Source organism: Aquarana catesbeiana, linkage group LG03 (genome assembly GCF_042186555.1).
Source record: "Aquarana catesbeiana isolate 2022-GZ linkage group LG03, ASM4218655v1, whole genome shotgun sequence".
Taxonomy (NCBI): domain Eukaryota; kingdom Metazoa; phylum Chordata; class Amphibia; order Anura; family Ranidae; genus Aquarana; species Aquarana catesbeiana.
Window position 1 is genome coordinate 579,405,340 of NC_133326.1, and position 8,050 is coordinate 579,413,389.

Consider the following 8,050-nt stretch of genomic DNA (forward strand, 5'->3'; position numbering starts at 1 on the left):
AATGTACAATATAGTGTATATAGTGCAGGAGTGTGTAATGCACAATAAAGTGTATATAGTGCAGAAGTGTGTAATGTACAATATAGTGCAGGCGTGTGTAATGTACAATATAGTGTATATAGTACATGCGTGTGTAATGTACAATATAGTGTATATAGTGTGTGTAATGTACAATATAGTGCAGGAGTGTGTAATGTACAATATAGTGTATATAGTGCAGGAGTGTGTAATGTACAATATAGTGTATATAGTGCAGGAGTGTGTAATGTACAATATAGTGTATGTAGTGCAGGTGTCTGTAATGTACAATATAGTGTATATTGTGCAGAAGTGTGTAATGTACAATATAGTGTATATAGTGCAGGTGTGTGTAATGTACAATATAGTGTATGTAGTGCAGGAGTGTGTAATGTACAATATAGTGTAAATAGTGCAGGAGTGTGTAATGTACAATATAGTGCAGGCGTGTGAAATGTACAATATAGTGTATATAGTGCAGGAGTGTGTGGCACTCATACCTCGCTGTGCTCCCATGGCTGCTGTCTAACCAGGAGCTCACTAACCAGGTACATGGCAGGAGGGCGGGGTGATGTCATTGTCTGCAAAAAACAAATTGCTATTATCTTAAAAATAAAAACAGCACAATTTTTTATTTTTATGCCATAAAAAAACACAAAGGTAGCACTAACAAATAGTATGTTTGTTTTTAAGATTTAATAACATGGGGTGCAAAATGGGTGGGGTGTTATCAAATATAAACAAGCTATTATAACTAAAAAACCATAACAGAACAAAAAACTATTCAGTCTTAGGGAGTGTAAGAGGACACGGGACCACACAATGAGATTGGAGGAGAAGCGGTTTAACCTTAAACTGCGCAGGGGGTTTTTCACCGTCAGGGCAATAAGGATGTGGAACTCTCTTCCACAATTGGTGGTGGCAGCGGGGAGTATTGATATTTTTAAAAGACTTTTGGATGTGCATCCTAAAGAACACAACATACAGGTATATAGGAAATAATTATAGACATTGACACAGGTATACAATACACAGGTTGAACTGGATGGACTATTGTCTTTATTCAGCCTTACCTAGTATGTAACTATGTAACTACTTTGTGCATCCAGGTGGATTAAACTGTGATTTTTTTTCAGGACAAATTAGGCTTTCATTTGGTAGTAAATGAAAGCCTAACTCCTTATTTTTTTTTATTTTATTCTTTTTTACAAACACTTTTTTTTTTCCTTCTGCATAGAAAGACAAAGATTCAATGGGGTAGATTTACTAAGACTGGTGCAATTAGAATCTGGTGCCACTGTGCATGGTAGCCAATCAGCTTCTAATCTCAGCTTGCTTAAATAAGCTTTGGCAATACAACCTGGAGGCTGAAGGGATGTGCTGGACCTTTTTTTTTTGCAGGAAACACAGGCATGGCAGGCCATTCAAAGGATGGGCCGCTGTGCCTGCGCAAATGTGGGCTGCCAAAACACATATATGTGAACCAGCTAGGCCCAAAATAAGCCCATCAAGCAGTTAAATACAAACAATAATGCCATGTGCTGTAAATTATGCTATGGGCTCTGTAAAAAAAAATAGAGCCACAGCCTCACTCAGCCTGGACTGCAGGTATGGTCAGCGTTTTTAAAATTTCTACTATTTTACACATGGCATGGGTTGGGGAGCGGGAGCCAGGGTAGGAGAAAGAGGACCTACCTTGTCCTGGCCAGCTCAGCTCCGATCAATTCTCTACAAACACTGCTAATTTCACTTGATCAGGCACCAAGCAGCATTCCACTCCGTGCCACGGTCTGACTTCTCCTACCGAGGCCTTCGCTCCTCCAATCAGGTACACTGTGCACGCATAGCAAGGAGCAGGGCCAGAGCGTCAGTGGAGCTCAAGGCCCCCCCATCCGCGGCCCGCTCCTCGATCGAGAAAATGCAGCACTGGCACTGCTGCACTGTGCGCATGCCGCTGATGACAGTGACAGACTGCAGGGCCACCCCTCTCCATTAGTACAGACCCCCCCAGGACAAACCACTCCCCCTCCATTAGTACAGACCCCCCCAGGACAAACCACCCCCCTCCATTAATACAGACCCCCCCAGGACAAACCACCCCCCTCCATTAGTACAGACCCCGCCAGGACAAACCACCCCCCTTCCATTAGTACAGACCCGCCAGGACAAATCACCCCCCTCCATTAGTACAGATTCCCCCCCAGGACAAACCACCCCCCCTCCATTAATACAGATTCCCCCCCAGGACAAACCACCCCCCCTCCATTAGTACAGACCCCCCAGGACAAACCACCCCACCTCCATTAGTACAGATCCCCCAGGACAAATCACCCCCCCTCCATTAGGGTACATAAAAACACCCGGAGACAGCTGGAGAGGAGAGGACAGTGTGCAGCCACGCCGCCCGGGTGGAGAACAGATCGCAGGAGCCAGGAGTTAGACACAGAGAGGAGGAGGAGGAGAACACATGTCAGGCACGGGCCGCCCCCCCCCCCCAGCAACGTCACTGCGCGGCTGGTCTCTCTCCACACAGAGACAGCCGACCCATTCTCCGGCTGCTTCGCTCTCCTCTGGCAGGAGGAGAGAGGGGGGACGGGCTGGGGCAGGAAACACGGCAGCGGTGGCCGGCAGAGAGAGCCACCTCTGGACAAGGAGAGGAGGAGGGAGGGGAGCACTCTGGGGCTTCAGCGCCCCCACCTTTGTGGCCCCCGCCTAGGATCGGCCCTGACAGATTGTCTGTGTGTGGGGATTTTCAGTGCCAATTTACGGGCAGCACACGGGCTTAACAGGCAGCTCTGCTTTGGGCCCCAAACAGTGACAGGGCCCTGGGCAGCTGCCCCATTTGCCCTGCGGTAAAGATGGCCCTGACTACAGATATATGTGCCCAGCTCAAATTTCATGAATCAGGTTTACATCCACACACTGGCCACACCTTGCTCCCTACCTGGGGTATAATTTGTCTTTCCTGGGTTATTCAGAGTTGGTGCTGAGAAAGTAGACAAGCAGGCTGTGAGGAAACATGTCTGCAGGACTGGAGCAGACCCAGTGAGGTCTATTTACTAGCCAAGAGGCTTAAGGCCATATGAATGAGGCCTGAGGCCATGTTCACACTGGTACGACGCGATAGTCGTACGACTGTCGATCCGACTTTACCCTACAACTTGAAGTCCGACATCCGTCCGACTTCAGTGAACGGGGATCCGACTTTGATCCTGACAATGCAGGCACTTTGTGTCTGGTATGAATCTTAGGGGGAACTCCATGCCAAATTAAAAAAAAAATGTCATGGGTTACCCCTCCAAGAGCATACCAGGCCCTTTGGTCTGGTATGGATTTTAAGGGGAACCTCCACGCCGAAAAACGGCATGGGGTCTCCCCCATAATCCATACCAGACCCTTATCCGAGCACGCAGCCCTGCAGGTCAGGAAAAGGGGTGGGGACAAGCGAGTGCCCCCCCTCTCCTGAACTGTACCAGGCGGCATGCCCTCAACATGTGCCACTACTTATATTGGCATGGGGCGGGGTCACTGGGTGACGTAATCCAGGAGACCCGCCCCTTATCACGTCATCACCCTATCATGCCGAGGGTCACCCAGTGACTCGGCCCTGTGCCAATATAAGTAGTGGCACACCGCGCCCCCAGCATTAGAGCAGGAGAGAGCGTTGAGTCAACATCGGGAAAAAAATAGAGGGAGAAGACCCGGCAAAAGAGCGTGAAGACAGCAGACAACGTAGATATTTGCCAGCACACCAAGGATCTGCACAAAGTGGCGTCCAAATGGTTTATTTTATTGCATGATCACAACACAAAAGGTGCAATGTTTCGGAGTCACGCAGGACCCCTTCGTCGGGCATGTGAGGGGTCCTGCATGGCTCCGAAACATTGCACCTTTTGTGTTGTGATCATGCAATAAACTTCTTTGTGCGATCCTTGGTATGCTGGCAAATATCTACGTTGTGACTTGAACCAGTATCCAGCTGGTTGTTGCTGCAGCACCCGAACCTTTAGAGCTTATACCAGAAACGTGTGCGATGGGAATATGAAGTATTACGTAAAGCCCCATACACTATCAGATTTTTTGCTGATTTTTGTCTTCAGATTTACCATATAATATGAGGTCAAACCTTAGAAGTTTCAATTTGTATGCAATCAGGCAGGCACTTGCACTACATGGTTTTGGTAAATCTGAAGACAAAAATCAACAGAAAATCTGATAGTGTGTATGGGGCTTTAGACAGCAGACAACACCCGGCAGAGGCAGAAGACAGCAGACATAGAGGGAGAAGAACCAGAGAGGGCTAGAAGACATCAGTGGAGAAGAACCGGCAGAAGCAGAAGATGTCAGCGGAGGAGGTAGAAGAGCCGGGGAGGGGAGAAGAAATTGGAAGAGACGCTGGAGCTGTCTTAAATTACTTTAAAAACCTGTGTACTGTGTTTTATTTTTGACATTTTTTTTAGGTGAATGGGTAGGGGTACAATGTGAGGTGGGGGGCTGGGATCTGGGGGCCCCCTTGACAACCAACGGCAAGGATTGTCGGAAAGAGGCCCCTGCCCCAAAGCACCCACCCCTCATGTTGAGGGTATGCCCTTGCTCGTCCCCACCCCCTTTCTTGGCCAACCATGCTGCGTGCTCGGATAAGGGTCTGGTATAGATTTTGGGAGGACCCCACGTTTTTTCAGCAGGGGGACCCCTTAAATTCCATACCAGACCGAAGGGCCTGGAATGGTCTTGGAGGGGAAACCCATGCTGTTTTTTTTTTAAATTTGGTGTAGAGTTCCCCTTCAAGCTCATCAGAGCACAAGTCGCATGCCAAAGCCATTAACCACTTCAGCCCTGGAAGGATTTACCTCCTTCCTGACCAGAGCACTTTTTACAATTTGGCACTGCGTCGCTTTAACTGCTAATTGCGCGGTCATGCAATGCTGTACCCAAACGAAATTTGCGTCCTTTTCTTCCCACAAATAGAGATTTCTTTTGAAGGTATTTGATCACCTCTGCGTTTTTTATTTTTTGCGATATATAACGGAAAAAGACCGAAAATTTTGAAAAAAAATGATATTTTCTACTTTTTGTTATAAAAAAAATATTAGTCATACATTTAGGCCAAAATTTATTCGGCCACATGTCTTTGGTAAAAAAAAAAAAAATGTCAATAAGCGTATATTTATTGGTTTGCGCAAAAGTTATAGCGTCTACAAACTAGGGTACATTTTCTGGAATTTACACAGCTTTTAGTTTATGACTGCCTATGTCATTTCTTGAGGTGCTAACATGGCAGGGCAGTACAACCCCCCCCCCCCCCCAAATGACCCAATTTTGGAAAGTAGACACCCCAAGGAAATTGTTGAGAGGCATGTTGAGCCCATTGAATATTAATTTTTTTTGTCCTAAGTGATTGAATAATGACAAAAAAAAAAAAAAAGTTACAAAAAGTTGTCACTAAATGCTATATTGCTCACACAGGCCATGGGCATATGTGGAATTGCACCCCAAAATACATTTAGCTGCTTCTCCTGAGTATGGAGATACCACATGTGTGGGACTTTTTGGGAGCCTAGCCGCGTACAGGGCCCCGAAAACCAAGCAACGCCTTCAGGATTCCTAAGGGCGTAAATTTTTTATTTCACTCCACTACCTATCACAGTTTTGAAGGCCATAAAATGCCAAGATGGCACAACCCCCCCCCCCCCCAAATGACCCCATTTTGGAAAGTAGACACCCCAAGCTATTTGCTGAGAGGCATGTTGAGTCCATGGAATATTTTATATTTTGACACAAGTTGCGGGAAAATTACAAACTTTTTTTTTTTTTTTTGCACAAAGTTGTCACTAAATGATATATTGCTCAAACATGCCACGGGCATATGTGGAATTACACCCCAAAATACATTCTGCTGCTTCTCCTGATTATGGGGATACCACATGTGTGGGACTTTTTGGGAGCCTAGCCGCGTATGGGGCCCCGAAACCAAGCACCGCCTTCAGGATTTCTAAGGGCGTAAATTTTTTATTTCATTCCTCACTACCTATCACAGTTTTGAAGGCCATAAAATGCCAAGATGGCACAACCCCCCCCCAAATGACCCCATTTTGGAAAGTAGACACCCCAAGCTTTTTGCTGAGAAGCATGGTGAGTATTTTGCAGCTTTCATTTGTTTTTGAAAATGAAGAAAGACTTTTTTTTTTTCTTTTTCAATTTTCAAAACTTTGTGACAAAAAGTGAGGTCTGCAAAATACTCACTATACCTCTCAGCAAATAGCTTGGGGTGTCTACTTTCCAAAATAGGGTCATTTGGGGGGGGTTTGTGCCACCTGGGCATTCCATGGCCTCCGAAATTGTGATAGGCAGTGAAGAGTGAAATCAAAAATTTACTCCCTTAGAAAGCCTGAAGGCGGTGCTTGGTTTTCGGGGTCCCGTACGTGGCTAGGCTCCCAAAAAGTCTCACATGTGGTATCCCCATACTCAGGAGAAGCAACAGAATGTATTTTGGGGTGTAATTTCACATATTCCCATGGCATTTTTGAGCAATATATCATTTAGTGACAACTTTGTGCAAAAAAAATAAAAATAAAATTTGTCTTTTTCCCGCAACTTGTGTCACAATATAAAATATTCCATGGACTCGACATGCCTCTCAGCAAATAGCTTGAGGTGTCTACTTTCCAAAATGGGGTCATTTGGGGGGGGGGGGGGGGTTTGAACTGTCCTGGCATTTTATGCACAACATTTAGAAGCTTATTTCACACATCACCCACTCTTCTAACCACTTGAAGACAAAGCCCTTTCTGACACTTTTTGTTTACATGAAAAAATTATTTTTTTTTGCAAGAAGATTACTTTGAACCCCCAAACATTATATATAATATAATAAGCAAATGCCCTACAGATTAAAATGGTGGGTGTTTCATTTTTTTTTTCACACTGTATTTGCGCAGCGATTTTTCAAACGCATTTTTTTGGGAAAAAACACACTTTTTAAAATTTATATTTATATATTTATATATACTTAATGCACTAAAACACACTATATTGCCCAAATGTTTGATGAAATAAAAAAGATGATCTTAGGCCGAGTACATGGATACCAAACATGACATGCTTAAAAATTGCGCACAAACGTGCAGTGGCGACAAACTAAATACATTTTTAAAAGCCAGGTTACCACTTTAGATTTACAGAGGAGGTCTACTGCTAAAATTACTGCCCTCGATCTGACCTTCGCGGTGATACCTCACATGCATGGTGCAATTGCTGTTTACATTTGATGCCAGACTGACGCTTGCGTTCGCCTTTGCGCGAGAGCAGGGGGGGGACAGGGGTGCTTTTTTTTTTTCTTTATTATTTTTTTGCTTTTTTATCTTATTTTTAAACTGTTCCTTTCATTTTTTTTTTTTTAATCATTTTTATTGTTATCTCAGGGAATGTAAATATCCCCTATGATAGCAATAGGTAGTGACAGGTACTCTTTTTTTGAAAAAAATTGGGGTCTGACCCTAGATCTCTCCTCTGCCCTCAAAGCATCTGACCACACCAAGATCGGTGTGATAAAATGCTTTCCCAATAGCGCTGTTTACATCCGGCGAAATCTAAGTCATGAAATGCTCGTAGCTTCCGGTTTCTTAGGCCATAGAGATGTTTGGAGCCATTCTGGTCTCTGATCAGCTCTATAGTCAGCTGGCTGAATCACCGGCTGCATTCTCAGGTTCCCTGTTGGGACAGGAGAGCCAGAGAAAAACATGGAAGACGGTGGGGCGGCATTCCCTCCCACTGCTTGTAAAAGCAGTCTAGAGGCTAATTAGCCGCTAGGATTGCTTTTACATGAAAACCGACCGCTGGCTGAAAAGAATGATACCAAGATGATACCTAAACCTGCAGGCATCATTCTGGTATAACCACTCAAAGTCCAGCAACATACCAGTACGTTGATGGTCCTTGGGCATATATTGTAAACTTTTTTTTCCATGCAGCCTGTGGGCTGAACAAAAAAAAGATTGATCGGTGGGTATGCCCACCATTAGAATACCTCCCT